At 40.8% G+C, this 21,492-nt stretch overlaps 1 protein-coding gene across 1 annotated transcript in view; it reads right to left on the bottom strand.

Moving 5' to 3' along the window:
* The window catches only part of NPSR1 (neuropeptide S receptor 1), a 219,770-nt gene that overhangs the window by 5,690 nt on the left and 192,588 nt on the right, over window positions 1-21,492 (bottom strand). The window lies entirely within an intron of this gene.

The raw sequence follows: 21,492 nt of genomic DNA, 5'->3' as shown, positions 1-21,492 counted from the left end.
GAAAATAATTTTCAGGAGAGAAGTTCAAGCATGCTGTGGAGCAACCACTTGCTAGGGAAATTAGCCTGACCTAAAGGGAGCCAATTGTTAATACCTGAGAGAATGGGAAAAAGGCCTTGAAGGCACTTTAGAAGTCTTGGGGTGGTCCCTTCCATCATAGGCCCAAAGGCCTAGGAGAAAATTAGCTTAGGGGGCCAGGCCTATGGCCTTGCTTCCCTGTGCTGCCACACTGCTCCCTGCATCCTGGCCACTCTGGCTTCAGGCATGACTCAAAGGGGCCAAGGTACAGCTTGGGCTGCAGCTCTAGAGGGTGCAAGCCATGCCTTGGCAGTTGTCACATGATGTTAAGTCTTCAGATGCTCACAATGTAAGCATGAATGAGGCTTCCACCTAGATTTCAGATGATTATGGAAGAGCTTGGTGCCCAGGCAGAAGCCTGTTGCAGGGTGGAGCCCCAACAGAGAAACTCTACTAGGGCAATGGCAGGGGGAAATGTGGGATTGGAGCCTCTACACAGAGTCCCCACTGGGACACTGCCTAGTGGAGCTATAGGAAGGGGGCCGCTACCTTCCAGACCCCAACATGGTAGATTGGCAGCTTGCAAACTCTGCCTGGAAAAGCCACAAGTACTCCACTCCAACCCTTGAGAACAGCCATGTGTACTGCACCCTGCAAAGCCACAGGGGTGGGTCTGCCCAAGGCCTTGGGAGCCCACCCATCATACCAGGGTGCGGGACATGAAGTCAAAGGGGATTATTTTGGAGCTTTAAAATGCGATGACTGTCCTTCTTGGTTTTAGACTTGTGTGGTGCCTATTGCCCCTTTCTTTTGGTGAATTTCTTTCTTTTGGAATGGGAATGTTTACCCAATGCTTGTGCCACCATTGTATCTTGGAAGCAAATAACTTGTCTTTGATTTTACAGGCTGATGGTGGAAGGAGACTGAGTCTCTGATGACTTTGGACTTAATGCTGGAAAGACTTAAGACTTTGGGGAACTACTGGGAAGGTATGATTGTATTTTGTAATGTGAGAAGGACATGATATTTGGGAGCCAGAGATGAAATGATATGGCTTAGATGTCTGTCCCCTCCAAATCTCATGTTGAAATGTAATCCCCAATGTTGGAGATGGGGCCTAGTGGGAGATGTTTTTGTCATGGGGGTGGATCCCTCCTGACTGTCTTAGCCCCATCCCCTAATGATGAGTGAGTTCTTGCTCTGGTAGTTCACATGACATCTGGTTGTTTAAGAGAGTGTGGTGCCTTCTCCCTCTCTCTCTTGCCATGTGACATACTGGCTCCCTGTCACCTTCTGCCATTATTGTAAGATTAGTGAGGCCCTCAGCAGAAGCAGATGACAGCATCATGCTTCCTGTAAAGCCTGCAGAACCAAGAACCAATTAAATCTGTTTTATCTGTAGTTACCCAGACCCAGATACTTCTTTATATCAGTGCAAGAATGGCCTAATATAATCTCACTTGCCACCTCCACTACTAAGCCATTCACAACTTCTGCTTTCAGATATCCATCTATCCATTCATCTACCCTTCCTTTCATCCATCCATCCATCCATCCATCCATCCATCCATCCATTCATCCATCCATGTTACCCACTTCTTCCTGATTAAGCTGTCAAATTAGGCCACCCTGTTTTTTCATGTCTAGATGAGATGAATTTAAAGCCCTAGCCCAAGGATTCTGGAGTATCCAGAGCCTCACAAGATTTTCATAAATTCCCAGGGGGCTTATTAATTGTGGTCACTTCTGGCTCCAGCTTCCTTATTCTGAGCAAATTCAGTCTAGGGATCCCCGTGCTTGTTGCTCATATCTTCCCTGTTCAGCACCCCATTAACTCAGTTACAGAACTCAGCCATTTTTCTTAACATTCACCAGTCCAACCATTTACATAAGGCATTCACATTGTGAATATCTTGTAGGTATGGAATAATTTTAGCTCAGAAAAGGAAATCTCAATGTTACATATTACTATACCTAAATATCCCAGGTCATTTCCACAATTTGGGCTCATTTCACCTCATACTTGATTCCTCTCCTAAAATGAAGTCTGATGACAGCTGTTAAAATAAGATACATATTTTTTCCTGGCTCCAAATGTATTCAACAGGAATTTATTTTAGAGTGGTCCAGGAACTGGGCCAGGCACTATACCAGGGGCTGGGGATATTGATGAGTCATGCCTGACTCATCCCTGGCTCCAAGAAATTTACAGTACAGTGGGGTGACAGTCACATGACTAGGTAAGTGCTGAAAGTGTTCTGGGTGTGTGCATGGTACAGAGGCAGCTCAGAGGGAGGAGTCTGCTCTCCCTCTTGGGTCCAAAACTGCTTTGATATTTGAACTAAGTCTTGAAGGTAGGTATTCATCAGGCAGATGACAAGAAGAAGAGATTTCTAGGCACAGAGAGCAGCCTGGACTAAGGTACAAAAGTATGCTGCTAAATGTTCACGTACCTGTTCTTGAAAAAGAAAAAGCCTAGTGTCTGCTTATTTGTAGTGACTTCTGATTTCCACGGTGTAAATATTCCCACCCAGCTTGATTTCAAGCTACCAAAGCAATGTCACTGAATGCAGAGTAGGGAAGAGATGTGCACCCTTGGTCTCCATGAGCTGGTAAAAACCTGTGCCCACACCACTGAATGCAGAAGAGCTGAACACAGAGGGGTGCTAAATTTTGCCCGCAGAATGTAACTTCCTAAAGTCAGGGACTTTTGGTCTTTGGTTTACTGTTCCCTACCACTCTTAACAGTAGTCTGGGATGGAGTTGGCACTTGATAAATATTTGTTAAATGAATGAATGAATGGATGGAGGCTGTTATAAGGCCTATAATGTGTGTAGACTTTCGCCCCAAGGGTATAGGAAGTCTGGGAACATTGCTAGAGGTAAGGAGGGCCCTGATGAGTTTGGAGATTTACACTGATTGTTGTGAAAGCAGTGGGGAAGTGGAGGAGTACAGTGAGGTGAGACTGGTGACAGTCAGAAGACTACTGCAATAATCCTAGCAGTAGTTCATTATGTCTGATAGGAGAGGCTGTGTGGGAACAGAGAAAAGGCAGAGATTTTAAATAGGATCTGATGTCATCAAATTTGCATTTTAGATTAATCACTTTGCAGTACTATGAATGACTGGGCCTTTATTTCCCCCCCTTGAATTGTTTTGTTGTTTCACTTGAATCGTTTCATTGTCTAATCCATGCTTCCCTGGTTTTTGCCTCCGCTTGGTTATGCAGGACACTTTCTCCCCATGGTTTCCAGAGGCTGTTATTGATGAAAAGTCCTGTCTGCTACCATACTGTGGCAGCCCTGTCATGGAGTAGACATTCGTTCTGCCAGTGTTGTGGGACTCATTTCCCCAGAACCTTGAACTTAAATGTGAAATAGAGTGGTGCATGCAACATCTTTCCTTTATCAATGATAGAAACAGTAGGTGCAATGAGAGGCAGCAAGGGGCAGGTCCTCAGGAGTGGTTGGTCTCCTCTCCCGCCAAAGTCCTGTCTTCTGCAAGCAGGCTTGTTGCAAGTAGGCAGTTTGTTGCTCTGGGCCACCCCCATTCAGGCCTTTGGAGATTTGAGGGTCAGCAGCACTTCTTTCTCCATCTGTGTTATATTTTTTCAGAGGGGGACAGAGTAGTCCTAATGCCTCACAGACTTCTAGTGACCCTGCCTGCCTGCCTCCAGGGTTTAAACGGGAGTCCATGGAAACCGACTCAGGGGGCAAACACGAGTGACCAAGACTACAATACTATGAGAGCTGCCCCTCTTATTTTGAGGAGAAGGTTTATCTTACTGGGCCAATCTCATGTACCCAGCTCCTTCTTCCCTTAGTGGGAGGTTTCTCTCTTCTGCCGAGAGCAAGCTCACCCTGCCATGTCTGCTGGACAAGCGTAGACACTACTGTGCCTAGTGGTGCATCCTGCTGAGGGTCATGCTGGATGTTGAGTGCAGCTCTGTGTCCAGATCTCATTCCCTTTCCTTGACTTTGGGGCTTACTTTTTGCAGGTTGACCCTCAATCTTTCTTGGTCAGGAATGCTGTAATTCCCAACTTTGATTTTCTCCTTGTTTGGGTTAGAGTTACTTAGATCAGGCTAAGGGAGAGACTAATAGGCCAGGCGGGAGTAACAGAGTGTTGTGTGGTGCAGAGTGGGGCTGCTGCCTGGTCCCTCCCTCCCCAGGGCTGGCTTTCTAGTGAAGGGGGAGCAGAGGTTTTAGACCCTTCCTAACTCTCACTTTTGGCTATCGCTGAAAGGGTCTACATCCCCACATTCCCAGGGCTTTGAAACCAGCTGACTTCTTGCTCTTTAATAAAGAAAATTCACCAGAGGTTTATTTAATAACAGTCCACTCTCCCACTGTGCCTGCAGATTATTTGGCGATTTGGCTAGTTGAACTGTCAATCTTAGATTCTTCTCATTTGATTTCCTCCCTAATGTTATTGTTTTTGGGGAGACCCAGATACTTCAATATAGTACAGCTTTCCATGTTATAAATTTTAAAGACTGAAAGTTTTTAATAATACTGGCTGGACTTTCTCCATTTAGGGCAGGCATACCTTATTACTTTATTTATTCTACAGATTTTGGAGTTCCTCCTTTTCCATAGGTGAGCTTGGAACTGAGTGCCAAACTGTTTTAGACTTATCCTGAAAGACTGGGAGTACAATGCCACAGACACCACTGAGCAGGGGAGCCACTTGCTTTATAATTTCTTAAGAGAGATTGCTTCTTAAGGAAGCTATAGTTCTATTCATGTCCCCAGTGACCCATTACTTATTTCCAGAGCAAAATTCAATCATCCCTTTTGCTCCTGGGGTGATACAGGAAATCTTCAGGAAGAAAGATGACACTGCTTCGCAGCTATGACAGTTGTGAGTCATGGGGACTTGGATGTGTTTCCAGTGGGCCCTCTGATGTTACTGGCCAGTGCGCATTGCCCCAGGCCTGCCTTCCTTGGGCTGAGGAGCTGGCCTGGCCAATTGCCTGTTCCCTTCAGCTGCTGGCTTCTGGGCTCCAAATAGCCTCAAGCCTTTACTGAAGATAGAAACAGGAGGCGCAATGAGAGGCAGCAAGTGCGAGGATTTGTGAGGCATCAGCCGGGATATCCTGTCTCACATGGGACTCCACATCCACCACGCTTTCCACCTGCCACTTTGCCATCCTCTCCAGGGCTTGGCTTGGGAATAAGCCTTCTCACCATCCCTCCTCCCATCTGCTCTGTTTTGGAGGTTGAGTCCACAAAGCCTTTTGGCTCTTAAAACTCTGTCAGGACAATCACTCCCTTTCTTAGAGACATCCATTGGCTTTGATGATTAGGGTTCTGGGTTCCTATGTTACCGCAGCCCATGTTTATGGGTACTTGTGCTCAGAGCCTCTTTCACCTTTGCTTGGAAGGGTCTTATTCAGGCCTCAACGTCCCACAGTGGAAGGGCTCAGTCTTGCTCCTGGGTGGAAAGATGACACTGAGGCCTGGCTTTAGTTCTCCCATCCCCAGAAGAAAAGAAGTCAAAATCTTTCATCTTTTATTATTATTATTTTTAACCAGCACCATGATTTCCTTGAAGACCTCCCATGTAGTCTAGAGAATTTTTCAATTTGGCATGGGTTTTGCTGCAGGAAACTTTTTTTTCTAACTGTAACCTCCAAATCTCATAGTAACCTAAAGAATATCCCAATAATTCACCTAGCTTACTCTCCTTTTTCCTAGAGTGCAAATCTTGCAAAACTATCTAGTGCTTATTCATACCCTTTTCCCAAAGTTTGTACCTCAAGGCATCTGCTATTTTAGGTAGGAAGAGGAGAAGCCCATATGATCATGGTTTTCTGGATCACTTATCACAGTCTAATTATGCAATTGTGCAACTGAGTTGTCTCAATCAGGCAAGGCACAGTGACCTTGACCACCCAAGTCAGGTCAAGGAAAAAGGGGCTTATTATAAACATAGACATGGAAAGAAAGCACTGAACAACGGACAGGTTCCAAGATATCTGTGAATAATTTCCTCCAGGCTGTGCGCTCTGCCTCCTGTCCCTCCGCTATCCTCTCATCATTTGCATGTCTGTCTACAACTGTGCCCTTGTCCTTTGTCCATGAGCTGACTTCCTCTGTTTACTCACGGGTCCTGCTGTTTCATGGTTTTGAGATGGTTCATTGTGACTTATCTCATTTGAATTCTACATCATGAACTTTGGGTTTCAATTCCCGTTAACTGGCTTATCTCTCAGCCATAGTGTGCTGACCAATCCATGGGCATCCACCTCTGCCTCATCTGTTTTGGTTGGGAGGTGGAGGCCGTGTGGGACAAAACATAGGTCCAAGTATCCAGGGCTATGCAGGGTATTGTCCCTCAGTAGGGACTACGAGCATGGCAAGCACATTGAAGTGGATTCATCCCAGCATTAGTTTTGTTATGATGAAGATTGGAGCTTTTCTCTCTCCTTTTCAAATAAAGGCAGGGAAGGAAGGTGGGTCTGTAAAGCAGGTGGACTCTGGGCATTGCTGTGGGTGCAAACTTTCCTTAGGAAGAGCCTGGTGATTTGTGAGGAAATGACCTCATTGTTAAAAAGAAGAATGCATCCAGGATCCTTATTATGTCTGCTGAGAATGACCCTTCATGGACTCTGGAATCTGGAGCAGGTGGGGAGAGAGGTCAGGAAGGGCTGTTTCTCCTTTAACTCTCACCCAAGCTTGGCCAAAGGGGACCATGTGACTGGCATTCATGGGCTAGTCAGAAGAGAGAAATGTAGTGCCTCTCTGTCTTATACCTGCTAAGGATGCTAAGAGGGGGTGTGTCTTGAGAAACAGTATATAGAATCTGATGGGGAACAAAGGGAAAGATTTCTAGAGATCAAGAAAAGAGCTGCACAAAAAGAAAACACATTTTCGGTGGGGAGCTGTTTCCTTCCATGTGGCAGTGTGATTATTTTAGCCTCTGGAAAGAAGCTCCCTCACTCCTACCAGGGAAGAAAGAGGGGCTTAAGCTGCTTGGATTGAATGTGGAAAGATTCTACTGAGCATGCTCAGCTCAGCCTCGCCCTCTTTTTCGTGGGGCGAGCTGTCCATAGGGTCAGAAGTTTCTTCCGCGTCTCTGTCTCACCTGAGCAGTTCACTTCCTGCCACAGGAAAACCTGTCCTGCATCAGCGCTTCCAGGGATTTTGTGGGTGTATCAGGCAGGATAGGCTAACCAGTGAAACAAACAACTTCCAAACATTCCGTAGCTGAACAAAAATAAATGTTTGTTTCTCACTTATGTCACCGTTCAATGAGGATTGGTGGTAAAGAAACAGGCTCTATTCCATGCAGTAATGCTGAGACCTAGTGTTCTTCCATCTGGTGGCTTTGCCCTCTTCTAAGCCCTGAGAGTCCTCTTCATTCAGCTTGCAAATGAGGGGAGGGTGTGAAAGCATGAAACACACTTGGGAAATTTTTATGGACCATATTAGGAGGGTGTGCAGAATTTTTTTCCACGTTCCATTGGCCAAAATTCAATGACATGAACAGAGTTAACCATAAGGGAGGCTGAGAAAGATATAGTGTAGTTGTGCCCGGAAGAGGGGACAAACACAGGCATGGGTGAACAGTAGCTGTTTATGCCACAGTGGGGAAGACCAGTTCCAGAGTTCATTGTTAACAGGCTTTCTTGCCTGTAGGCACAAGTCACATTTGTTAGTAATAAGGGTGTTGTTTTAGTCTCTTCTCTGTTCTCTTTGTTTTATTTTATAATCTGTTCAAGATGCTCATGAGGAAAAAGGAAGTTATATTTGGACATCTCAACTCCAACATTTTGTGCATGGCCTAGGAACATTGAGAAATATAACAAAGCAGTTGGATAAGAAATTGGGATATATTTTGGACATTAATTTTCTTTGAACTTTAAATTACAAAGTGAAGAGAATATGATTTTGGACTTCAACTCCTTTGAGGTTTAATATCTTTGTACATTAATCATTGAACTTAATCATTTAATTTTAATTTCAGAAAATTCATGATGAGAAGGAGTTTATATTCAAATTTGGAACAACTTGTAATTGGTATTTTATTGCTGGAGTGTCTTTTTTTTTTCTTTTTTTTATTATTATACTTTAAGTTCTGGGATACATGTGCAGAACATGCAGGTTTGTTACATAGGTATACACGTGCCATGCTTGTTTGCTACACCCATCAACCCGTCATCTACATTAGGTATTTCTCCTAATGCTATCCCTCCCCTAGCCCTCCACCCCACAACAGGCTCCAGTGTGTGATGTTCCCTTCCTTGTGTCCATGTGTTCTCATTGTTCAACTGACACTTAGGAGTGAGGACATGCGGTGTTTGGTTTTCTGTTCCTGTGTTAGTTTGCTGAGAATGATGGTTTCCAGCTTCATCTATGTCCCTGCAAAGGACATGAACTCATCCTTTTTTATGGCTGCATAGTATTCTATGGTGTATATGTGCCACATTTTCTTTATCCAGGCTATTGATGGACATTTGGGTTGGTTCCAAGTCTTTGCTATTGTGAACAGTGCTGCAATAAACAAATGTGTGCATGTGTTTTTATAGTAGAATGATTTATAATCCTTTGGGTATATACCTAGTAATGGGATTGCTGGGTCAAATGGTATTACCGGTTCTAGATCCTTGAGGAATCACCACACTGTCTTCCACAATGGTTGAACTAATTTACATTCCCACCAAAGTGTAAAAGCGTTCCTATTTCTCTACATCCTCTCCAGCATCTGTTGTTTCCTGGCTTTTTAAGGATTGCCATTCTAACTGGCATGAGATGGTATCTCATTGTGGTTTTGATTTGCATTTCTCTAATGACCAATTGATGATGAACTTTTTTCATACATTTGTTAGCTGCATAAATGTCTATTTTTGAGAAGTGTCTGTTCATATCCTTTGCCCACTTTTTGATGGGTTTGTTTTTTCTTGTAAGTTTGTTTAAGTTCTTTGTAGATTCTGGATATTAGCCCTTTGTCAGATGGATAGATTGCAAAAATTTTCTCCCATTCTGTAGGTTGCCTGTTCACTCTGATGTTAGTTTCTTTTGCTGTGCAGAAGCTCTTTAGTTTAATTAGGTCCCATTTACCAATTTTGGCTTTTGTTGCCTTTGATTTTGGTGTTTTAGTCATAAAGTCTTTGCCCATACCTATGTCCTAATGGTATTGCCTAGGTTTTCTTCTAGGGTTTTTATAGTTTTAGGTCTTACATTTAAGTCTTTAATCCATCTTGAGTTAATTTTTGTATAAGGCATAAGGAACGGGTCCACTTTCAGTTTTCTGCATATGGCTAGCCTATTTCCCCAACACAATTTATTAAATAGGGAATCTTTTCCCATTGCTTGTTTCTGTCAGGTTTGTCAAAGATCAGATGGTTGTAGATGTGTGGCATTATTTCTGAGGCCTCTGTTCTGTTCCATAGGTCTACATATCTGTTTTGGTACCAGTATCATGCTGTTTTGGTTACTGTGGCCTTGTAGTATAGTTTGAAGTCAGGTAGCTCAACGCCTCCTTGCTGTAGTATCTTAATGTCGTCATTGAGTTTCACTGTAGAACATATGATGGTCTATATTTACAGTGACCATATAATTTATCACCCAAACTAGATAGTTTTGAGAGAGAAAGGAAGCTATATTAATAATTTTGCTGGGATAACAGGCAAAAACCTGGACTGTCTTGGGTGCATTGGTGTGTATGGTCACCCCACTTATATTGGACAATGCGGAAGGGCATACTTAGGAAAGAGAAATGGAATAAGGAATGGATTTGCACTCTTGTAGAAATTTAATTAGTAAATTTTCTGACCCACATCAGAGCTCCCTGCGGATGAATTCTAACTTGTCCACTGATGTTCCCAAAAGTATCTACAGAGAAGCTGTATGAGTTAGGGTCCATCCAGGCAAGGAAAGAGAAACCATACTAGGTATTTTAGATAGAGAGACTCAATGCAGGGAACTGATCCTATGGCTATGGGAGGAATGAAAGAGCAGGAAGGAGGAGTAACATAGAGAGTCTAACTGCAGAAAACTGCTCATATTCCTAAGACTGGAGGAACAAAAAATAAAGGGTAGAGTTATCCTAAGAGTTCAGAGGAGGCCCCAGGGCTGATGCTGGGACTCTGGGGGTGAGCTCCATGCAACTGAGGACAAATAGTGCCTGGATGCTGCTAGTAACTGAGGAGATGGCAAGGCTGGGGCTTGGAGGAAGAACTGCCCACTGCCACCCCCCAACTCCCACTCCCGCAATTATGCTCTTGCTTGCTTGCAGTCTCCTGCCTATCTCCTTTTGGCAGACAGGAAGTCAATGATTGAGGTAGTCTGAGAAATTTGGTTTGCAAAGTACTCACCCCACCATCAAGAGAAGTGAATAGAAGGGTGGCTTTGGAGCTGAGAAACAATAAGGAAACAAAGGGTGCAGGTGCAATGCTTGGCACTGGGGGAGTGCCTGTTGAAGAGGGAGCAGAATGCTCTTGCTGGAATTTCTGATCTCTGAGGATCACCACAGGCTTAAACTGAGCATGGGCTTAGGAGTTGAATGCAAATGAGTTAAGAACAAAGTGTTAGGGATATCAGGGGTGGGTTCTTCTTTTCCATTCCTGATGTCTTCTTTCACTGTGGAGATATCACATTCCCAATTCCTATTTGCCCTTCAGTCACTCTGATGAAAAGGAATGGCTGAACCATGCATCATGAATTTGCAGAGAATAAACCAAGCATGCTTAGCTCTGCCTTCCCCTTCTCTTGGGAGTAGGCTGCTTACAGGAAGCTGATGTTCTCCTCTGCCCCTCCATGTGTAAATATTACCTGTGCGTTCATTAAGCTAATATTTATTGGTATCTACTCTATTTTGGGTGTGGTTCTGTCCTTGGGAATACAACATTGAATAAAACAAAGATCTTTGTCTCATGGGAGATATCAACAATAAACATAGCCAATAAGCACATTGTACAGTATGTTAGAAGGCAATACATACTACTGCAAAAGAAAAACGCCAGATAGTCGGGCATCCAGATTGCTGGGCTGGCAGCTGCAGTATTAAACAATGTAGTCTGGGTGGGCCTCTATTAGAAAGCACCATGTGGGCAAAGATCTGAGGAAAGCAAGGATGTTGGACAAGCAGATATCTGAGGGAAACATATTCTCAGAAGGGGAACTGCTCAAGTGCATGGGGAGGTGGCTCAGAGGCTCATTCTGACAAACATGAGTGCTGTTTGTTGCTCAAACTCAGAACCCTGGCAAATGCCATCAACTTTGAGGTGAATCTTGACTATTCTCTTCCTCAATTCAAGCAGTCACCTGTCCCCAGTGTGAGTAGGGCATTAGGCTTTTGCCTCCAGCAGAGGCAGGTTTAATCACCAGGTGAACCTGCTGAGGTGTTTGTTGCCTGGAACGAAGCCTCAATCAGCATTGGCTATAAGTTAGCGCTTTCACCAGCTCTGCAAATGGATGCAAACAGTCCCTTAGCTTGCCTGCCTCATCCAGCTCAGCTTTGTGTCCAAGAGAACAGTGTTACAGCAACGGCTGTCTATTGGCAAAGAAAGGAGCACACTGCTTTTCTTTGAAGAAGCAGTCTTCAGTCTCCAAAGCATGGTCCAGAACTAGGATGGGAGTGGGGAGAGTGGGGAAGGAGGGGCCAAGTCTGAGAATCTTGGGGGTCTGTGAGGTCAAAACTCTTTTTACAACAGTACTAAAATGTTACTTGCCTTTTTCATTTTTGTTCTGTCATGTGTACAGTGGAATTTTCCAGAGGTTACATGGCATGTTATAATGCAACAGATTAAGTGCAGAGGCAGATTAAAATACTTTTTTTTCTGACCACATATTTGTGAAGACTGATTTTCCTTATATATTTCCATCAAAACAGCATATTGCAACAGATTGAATGCAGAAGATATGAAAATCTGTCTTCTATTAAGTCAAACTTAAAAAGATTTGCATAAAGTTAAAACAATGTTACTTTTCTCACTAAATTTTGTTGAAAATAGTTATTTTCATATAAAAGATATTTATGTTAATATAGTGAGTTTATTATTGTTATTTGTAAATGATTTATAAACAAATATTTTTTCAGTTTTAATTTTTAACATGAATGGATTATAAATATCCATGTAAATATCAATGCATACAATACACATAAGCAATCATAAAGGACTTGTTTGGTCTTTTTGAGGCCAAAATATTTAAGAATGGCTGCTCTAGAGTGCTTTGATAAGGGATCACATCAGCATGTTGGTATAGCCCTCAAAACACCTCTGCAGAGTTGTCCTTCCTTGTTCCAAGACATCACATCAACACATGGCCATATTTCCCAACTTGGCTCTTGTTTAGGCATTTATATGCATGCATAACTACATTAGATTAAAGTCCATCTTTATGTGAAAAAAATGCATTTAAATCTCTAGTGGAAAGAGGAAGAATTAGAGATGTCTTGAGTTTTACTAGCAGATATCTAGATGGTTAGAAGAAGTGATAAAGTTGGACTAAGGAGATAACATTCGTGTTCCGGTTGGACCAGGGGAAACCACTTAGATGTAAGCAAAGGAGGCCTACACAGTTCCTGGCCATGAGGAACTTGAGCTCTGACCCCTGGGGCTGCTCCTAAGTACCAGCCCATTGAAGAGTTGCACCAGAGCCACCTGGATGAATCGCCTGGGTGAGTTGCTATAAATACAGATTTCCATGTTCTACCCAGAACCCAGTAAGTCAGAATCTCTGGGGTTGGGGGTTCAGAAATCTAGATAAAAAATAAATTCCTTGAGTGATTCATGATGCAGCCAGGTTTGAGAACATTGGATTGGCCTACTTAAAGTCTGTCAGATAGTTATGATGATGTTTGAGTTACACCATTTGCCCCAGATAGCTCTTCCAGTTGCCTACCATGGGCCCAAAGTCCCAAGCTTTGGTGATTAGTTCTTTGGAGTTAGGGCAGCAATATCTCCAGTGTTCCCTATATAGAGGATGAATCCTCTCCTGAGGAATGCTGTGTTCAGCTGTGCTCTGGGGCTAACATCACCGCATAGTGGGGTATTATGCACTTCAGATCTCCACCCTGGGGGACAAGGAAGGGCAGAAAGAATGAAAACAAGCAGGAGGAGACTCTTTGGATGAATACTGAAGTGGGAAACCAGGAGCAAAACTTAAGGATTCCAGGTCCCCTCAGCAGGCAGCAAGAGAACAGAAGATGGATATTGATTTCTTCTGAACTGACTCACAAGGCTCTGTGGAGGAGCCAAGTCATTTCTGCAGACTTTGAAAAATGTTGGCATCAGTGTTCCTGCTATCACTGGATGCTACTGATAGATGATGGCTCTGAACACAGAGAAGGATCTTTCAGCTGTCTCTGCTGTTTTCTGTATGTAACCAAGACCCAGTTGATCACCTCCCTGTTTCTAGTCTGGCTCCCTTCTCTGCACTGCTTCCAAAATAACCTGAACACCCTTGAACCTGCCAGCTAGAGCAAAAAAGAGACTCTGCCAGCCCCTCTCTGTACATCTCCTTCCTCTCCCCACAAAGATATTTCAATCTGGACTCTTATAAAAAGTGATTTCCTGCTTTGCTTTAGAGTTTTGTCACTGATATGGTTTGGATCTGTGTCCCCACCCAAATCTCATCCTGTAGCTCCCATAATTCCCACATGTTATGGAAGGGACCCAGTGGGAGATGACTGAATCATGGGGACAGCTCTTTCCTATGCTGTTCTTGTGATAGTGAATGGGTCTTACAAGATCTGATGGTTTTAAAGATGGGATTTCTGTGCATAAGCTTGCTCTTTGACTGCTGCCATCCATGTAAGATGTGACTTGCTCCTCCTTGCCTTCTGCCATGACTGTGAAGCATCCACAGCCATGTGGAACTGTAAGTCCAATAAACCTCTTTCTTTTGTAAATTGCCCAGTCTTGGGTATGTCTTTATCAGCAGTTTGAAAAATGGACTAATACAATTACCTATGTGTGCATTGCTAAATATGATAATTTAATTTTGGTTAGTTTTGAATTTCATATAAATGAGATCATATGGTATCTTTAATGTCTCTGTCTTTGACCTTTATATTATGTTTTTAAAGTTTTTTTATGTTGCTGCAAGCATATGCAGTTTCTTCATTTTTTTGTTGCTGTAAAGTATTCCATTGTATGAAATACACCATAATTTCTTTATCTATTCTACTGCTAATAGGCATTTGTTTTGCCTCCAATTTGAGGCTCTTATAATTAGTGCTATTACAAATATTTTTCATATCTATTATGGTGCACATAATTCACACTTCTGTAGGGTGTGTACTCAGTGTGGAATTTCAAGGTCACGGGAAACACAAATCCTTAGTTTTACTAGTTTAAGGCACGTAATTTTCCAGAATAGTTGTACTAATTATTCTCCAGTTCACACAAGATAAGCATTTCTGATGCTGTACATCCTCAGCAACATTTGATATTGTCAAAGGTTTTAAGTTAGGCCAATATGCATACTCATATATCATTGTGATTTAATTTACTTTTCCTTGCTTTTTAATGAGATTAAACACCTTTTCATAGTTTTTTGTCCATTTGGATAACTTCTTTTCTGAAGTTAATTCTTGCCCATTTTTCTATGTCTTCTTCTGTCTTTTAAAATCTTTTTCTTACTGATTTGCAGTAGTTTTTATATATTACAAATACTAGATCTTGGTCAATTATATATTTTGCAAATGTCATTTTCCATTCTATAGCTTGTCTTTTCACATTTTTAATATACTTTGATGAACAGAAATTTCTAGTTTTAAGTAATTAAATGTATCAATATTTTCCTTCATGAGTACAGTGTTTTGTGTTTTGTCACATTATTTTTTCAACGTCGTATTTTCTTGTGAATTTAGGTCTATAATCCACCTGGAACCAATTTGACATATAATCCAGTAGGTTTTCATTTAAATTTTCTCCCACATAAATGTTCAATTTTTTATATAATTGAAAAGAACACCCTTTCCTTACTGCTTTGCAATGTTACCACTGAAACAAATCATTTACCTATATGTGGGCATCTTTCCCTGTACTCCTTTTATATTCCATTTGCTAAGTTGTCTACTTTAGCGCCCATACCACAGCTTTCATTATTATTCTTTCATGATAAGTTTGATATGTGGTTAGTTAAGCTCTCCCATTTTTTTCCTTTTTAGTCAACAGTGTCGCGGCTATTTTTGGCCCTTTGCATTTCTGTATAAGTTTTAGAGACAACTTACCAAGTTCTACCAAATTCCTCTTGGCATTCTACTGAATCTTCAGAGATCAATTTGAAAATTGATTATCTTAGGATATTCAGTTTCCGAACAATAGTCATGATATATTTCTGCATTTCATTAGTTTTTAGAATATATCTCAATAGTATTATAATTTCTCCATAGAGATTTACATACCTTTTTATAAATTTACTCCTACGAATTTCATTTTTTAAGGCTATTGTAAATAACGAATGCAGGAGCTCATGGAACTTTACCCTAAAATATGGCTTCATGGCGTTATAATATATTTTGAATTAAAGGCCCTTAGAGATCAACAGATGCTAGAAGAGATTCCGCCCCCGCCCGCCATCTACATAAAGACTGGACCAGTTTTCAGTTCTCTTACCTGGGAGAACAATTGTTTCTCCTCTCCCTCCTCCTGCCTCTCAATCATGAAGTTTCCTTATCTGCCTAATTCTAGACTTACCAAAGAAGAAAACAATGACTTCCAGTCCCTTCCCTGAGTTTTCATTAACTGAACCCATACCACAAGAAGGGAGACTAAAGTCTATCAACAAACCTGGACAGAGTTTTGTCACAAACAAAAGTCTGCTCTGTGAGTCCAACAGACTCTGTCCTGGACCATTGTTTTCTTCAAGCCCACCAAATTCCTAAAAATCATTTATTATTCCCCTAAAATCATCCACACTTCCCCATCTCTCTTTCCCCTAAGAAGAAGGCTCTACAAGCATCTGTACCCTTTGAAGTATTGGCCAATCACTCCGATTTTCCCCGTGTGCATAGGAGTAATAAATTTTATGCTTTTTCTCTTATTTTTCTGCCTTTTTATGACTTGATTTTTCAGTGAAGCCTCCAAGGGCAAAAAGGAAGCTTTCCCTTCATTGCTACAAAACTTTAAAAATTAAAATTTTTATTTATTGCTGCTATGTGGAAATAATATTGATTTTTGTATCCTGCAACCTTATTAAACCTTGTGATTAATTCTAATAATTTATCTGTATATTATTTTGGATATTCAACTATATATTTATATCTATATTGTCAGTTTTTATTATTTATTATGAATCCATATACCTTTTATCTTATTTTTTTTTCTTGTTTTACTACATTGACTAGGATTTCTTACAATGTTGAACAGAAGTGATGATGCTGGCATTCTTCACTCATTCTTTATTTCAAAAGGAACATCTTCAAAGCTTCACCATTAAGTATAGGTTTCCTGTAGCTTTCTTAAAGATAAACTTTAAGGTTTAAGAAATTGTCTTCTATCCCAAGTTTGTGAATATCTTATAATTGGAGCTCAAAAATTTTTATCAAACATTTTTTTCTGCATCTGTTGAGTTAATATATTGTTTTATCCTGTAATCTATTAATGTAATGAGTTGAGTGATTTTCTAATAGTAAGCCAACATTGCATTCCTGGAATGAAACCAGTTTTGGCACATATGTTAGCCTTGTTATATTTTGCTGGACTTGATTGGTAATTTTTTTTTGGAATTTTTGCATGTATTTTTATGGCAAAATTGACTTGCAATTTTTTTCTTGTAATGCCTTGTGGCATTTGATATTGAGGTTTTTTTAGCCTCATAAATAATCTGAAAAGTCACACTTTTTCTATTTTACTGAAGACTATAAAATTGGTGTTGCTTTGACTTAAATTTTAGTACAGCTCACCAATGAAGACATTCTCTTTCTTTAGCAGTTATGCTACTATTCTGATTTTGTTTCTTCTTGGGTCAATTATATGTTTTCCCATTCATCTATATTTTCAATTTGTTTTGACATAAGCTTGATCATAATATCCTTTTATTATCTTTTGATTGACTCTAGGATCTATAGTGATATCATTTAAAGACTACTGTTTATTTGTGCCTGCTCTCTTTTTCTTCCTTTGAGCAGTCTCACCAGAGGTTTATTAATTTAATTTTTTTCAAGAACAGAATTTGATCTTTGTTGAGGCTTTTTATTATGTTTGTTTCTTATTTCATTTATTTTACTCCTATTCTTATTATTTTATTCTTTCTACTTCCCTTGAGTTTAATTTGGTAAATGTTTCTAACTTCATAAGATAGATAATTTGTTTATTAATTTTTAATCCTTCTCTTTTTTCTTTAAGTATTGTTTTATTTGTATCCTATACATTTAATACATAATACTTTCATTAACATTCAGTACAATTGTTTTCTAATTTTCATATGCTTTCTTCTTTGGCAATAAGTTGTTCGGAAGTGTATTTCCTAACTTCCAAACCTATCTGAATTTTCTAGTTATCCTCTTACTCTTGAGTTCCAGCATAATTATAGCATGATCAGAAAAACTAGACTATATGAATTCAATCTCGTGGAAGTGTTGAAGCTTGTTTTATGGCCTAGCATGTGGTCAACTTTGGTAACTGCTTCATGTGTGCTTGAAAAAAATGTCTGTTCAGGGGTGATAAGGTAAAGTGCTCTTCCTGTGTTATTCATGTTGCTCAAATTATCCAGATCATTCCTGATTTTTGTCTGCTTTAATGACTGGCATTAAGTGTGATAAAATTCCCCATTAGGGTTGTGAATTTTTCTATTTGTTTCATAGTTCTGACAACTTTTAAAAGTATATATTTTGAGGCCATGTTTTTAAATGCCTGGAAATTTAGAATTATTACTTCATCTTATTAAACTAAAATCTTTATCATTACGAAGTGTCCCTGTTTAACTCTACTAATACTTTTTGCCTTAAAGGGTATTTAGTCTTTATTAATATAGCCTTACCAGCTTTCTTTTAGCTACAGTTTCCATGGACTACCTTGATCCATTCTTTGATTTTCAAACTTTCTGTATCCTTGTGTTTTAGGCATGTCTTTTGTAAACAGCAGACAGTTATTTATTTTTTTTAAAAATCAGTCTGATAGTCTTTGATTATTAACTGGGGCATTTAATCTCTTTGCACTTATAATTACTAATAAGTTTGGATTAAAAAACCACCATCTTCCTATGTGTTTTCTGTTTATCCCAGCTGTTTTATGTCCCTGTTTCTCTCTTTTCTTGCTTTCTTTCAAATTGTTTGAGTGACTTATCACTCAGCTTTCCTTCTCTTTTAGTCTGAAAGATATATGTTTTTGCATTTCTACTATTTTAGTGATGACCCTGAAATTGTAACATGCATTCTTGGTGTATCAATGACTAATCTTAATCCACATTTTGCATGCAAGATAATTCAAGGAACTTGAAACTAACTACATTTAATTGCCTCTCGATTTCTATGCTATTGTTGTGTGTAAGAATTTTTTTTTTTTTTTTTTTTTTTTCAGGCAGAGTTTCCTTCTTGTTGCCCAGGCCAGAGTGCAATGGTGCGATCTCGGCTCACTGCAACCTCCTCCTCCCAGGTTTAAGTGATTCTCCTGCCTCAGCCTCCCAAGTAGCTGAGATTACAGGCGGCCCGCCACCATACCCGGCTAATTTTTGTATTTTTAGTACAGACGGGTTTTCACCATATTGACTGGGATGGTCTCAAACTCCTGTTCGACCTCAGGTGATCCGCCCTCCTTGGCCTCCCAAAGTGCTGGGATTACAGGCGTGAGCCACCATGCCCGGCCGTGTAAAAATATTAATATTGAGTCACCTCCTTGCAACAGCTTTGGAGTCTCCGAGCAATCTGAAAACCATGATACCAGATGATATAAGACTCCATCCACTTTAACATTCTGTAAGCCTGGAATTGCACTTTGAAAATGTTAACTGAACCAGCCTGTTGCGGATAATGTATTCTTAAAATGCAATTGCAGAGAAATGAGGCATGGGTTTTTCATGTTTCCAAAAACACAGAGATTGGCACCTAAACAGTTACGGCCTTCTCCCTTCAATTAAATGCAATTGGAAAGCTTCAGGGGACACTAGTCGATCTGCATATAAGATGAGGTATATTCAAATCATGACGAGAAAATTGGAGTTGCCAGCAGGTCTGTAGCTCACCTAAGATAATTCTAGAAGAGCAGAATCACTTTATTTCCTGCTAAAGATATTTTTGTTTTCCTTTTTTCTCTCAGACTCAGGCTTGTGGCCTTTTCTGATTGACACTGTGAATGCAGTTGGAAGAGGCAAGGTCATTTCTGTATATGAGTATACAGAATTTTCCAAATGAAGCTAGGAAGTTTAAGCTGCGTGTTGGGCTGATTTAAAAGGGCCACTTTTTTCTCGTGATCATCCACAAATGAAAGTCATTAAAAAGGTGTTATCATTTTCTGGGGGAAAAGGTGGGAGATGTTGCTTAGTGAAAGTAAACTTCAACTAAATTATGTTCCACATGCACCCTGCAAGTAGAGAAGTTTTTACCATTCATATTTAATTTAGTTCAGTAAAGTAGAGTCACTTATTTTCTATAGTATGGCTGAATATAGTAAGCACACCTACTCTGGCTCTCCTAAATTTTCTCCTGTCCCTGATGCCATGCAATAATGTAACCATAGACTTTTTGACATCTTGGTGCAGGAAGTAAGCACCTTTATTTTAGGTATCGTCCTGCTGGCTTCTCTGATTCCACATGGGCATCAAAGGCTACAAACAGTAACGTCACAGCACTAAGCTTCTAATTTTCTCCAAGAGCTCAAACTGCATTTCTCAGTTGGGAAATGATATTTCTCAGCATTCATAGTGATAGATAGGGAAGTCACACCTCTAAAGGGCAAATGACTCAGCATTAAGTCACTGAGTCATTGGTCCCCTGGGGAAAGAATTCCAGAAGCTCTCAGTCTCTGGACACAATCTCAGAGATTCCTCCCTGTGTCTGGGAGGAACTACCAAGATCCTCTGCTCCAGCCTGATTTTGTCCCCATCTTGCAGATGAGACCATCAATGCCCAGAGGTGTGAAATGATTTGTTCAAGGTCACAAGACTATTAATTACCAGTTCTTCTTTCCTTCCTTCCTCCCTTCCTCCCTTCCTCCCTTCCTCTCTTCCTCTCTTCCTCTCTCTCTCTCTTTCTCTCTTTCTTTCTTTCCTTGAGACGGATTCTCGCTCTCTCGCCCTCTCGCCCAGGCCGCAGTGCAGTGACGTGATCTCGGCTCACAGCAAGCTCCGCCTCCCGGGTTCATGCCATTCTCTTGCCTCAGCCTCCTGAGTAGCTGGGACTACAGGCGCCAGCCACCACGCCTGACTAATCTTTTTGTATTTTTAGTAGAGACAGCGTTTCACCGTGTGTTAGCCAGAATGGTCTCGATCTCCTGGCCTCACGATCCGCCCACCTCAGCCTCCCAAAGTGCTGGGATTACAGGTGTGAGCCACTGTCCCGGCCAATTACCAGTATTTTCATAATGCTTAAATCATGTTTCTCCAAGCTCAGCAAATACATGGAAATGACAATTCCAGAATCCTTACCAATATAAAGCAAGTTTCATTTAAATGGTAGATTATCCTGCAGCAACCTGTACCATTATCTTATTGATCTCCAGTCTTCTCGGGAAATGAGAGAGAGAGCATCACAACAACTAAAAAATCATGTTCACAGTTTCTACAGATCACAACGCCCCTCACTCCACTCTCTCCTTCACTTTGAGACTCTACTGATGGATGAGGTAGGCATGTAATATATTTTGCAGACCAGACTTGACAAAGATTGAAAGCATCTGTCAAGAGAACCTGGTCCTCCTGTTTTGCCATGTAGGACATCTGCCAGATTTTGCTCTGTTAATTGGCTCCTATGCAGGCAGCTATTTTAGCAACAGTTCCGTGGGTCTTCTGTGGCACATCTTGATTTAAAGTGAAATGTTGAAAAGCATTTCTCAAATGCTCAAAGCTTCCAGGGTTGCTCAAGTTTAGCTGATTGGACAGAGAGGGAGGCAGCCTTCAAAACTCTTGTGTAGAAATAAAACTAGATTATTCAGGCTCCTCAAATTCAGAGAATAATTCTCCAAGAGTTGGTGAGTGAGGAGTCTGATTTCCTCCTAAAGAGATACTTTCCCTAAGGTCAGATCGAATTGAAAAGAGTTTATGAAAAAAAAAAAAAAAAGCCCACATGACCTTAAACACGCAGACTTTGAGTTGACACCATAATGAGGAATGGAGTGCTATTAAAATATACTGAACAATTTAATGACTCCACTAGCAGTATGCCAAAAAAAAAAAAAAAAAAAAGATTTAAGCTCTGAATAATTCTGGGAAGGAGGATTTTGCCAAGGAGATTTTAATGTCAAGAATATACGTGAAGCTAAAATAAGGTGTTCGCACGCATACCGGAGCCGTGGGTGGGATGTATATATGATCAAATGAAATTATTTCACTTCCACTTGTGGAAAAATCTGATAGGAGAAATTG

The sequence above is a fragment of the Pan troglodytes genome, chromosome 6 (genome assembly GCF_028858775.2).
Source record: "Pan troglodytes isolate AG18354 chromosome 6, NHGRI_mPanTro3-v2.0_pri, whole genome shotgun sequence".
Taxonomy (NCBI): Eukaryota; Metazoa; Chordata; class Mammalia; order Primates; family Hominidae; genus Pan; species Pan troglodytes.
The sequence above is the reverse complement of the archived record's forward strand: the minus strand, read 5'-3'. Positions and strand labels throughout refer to the sequence as shown.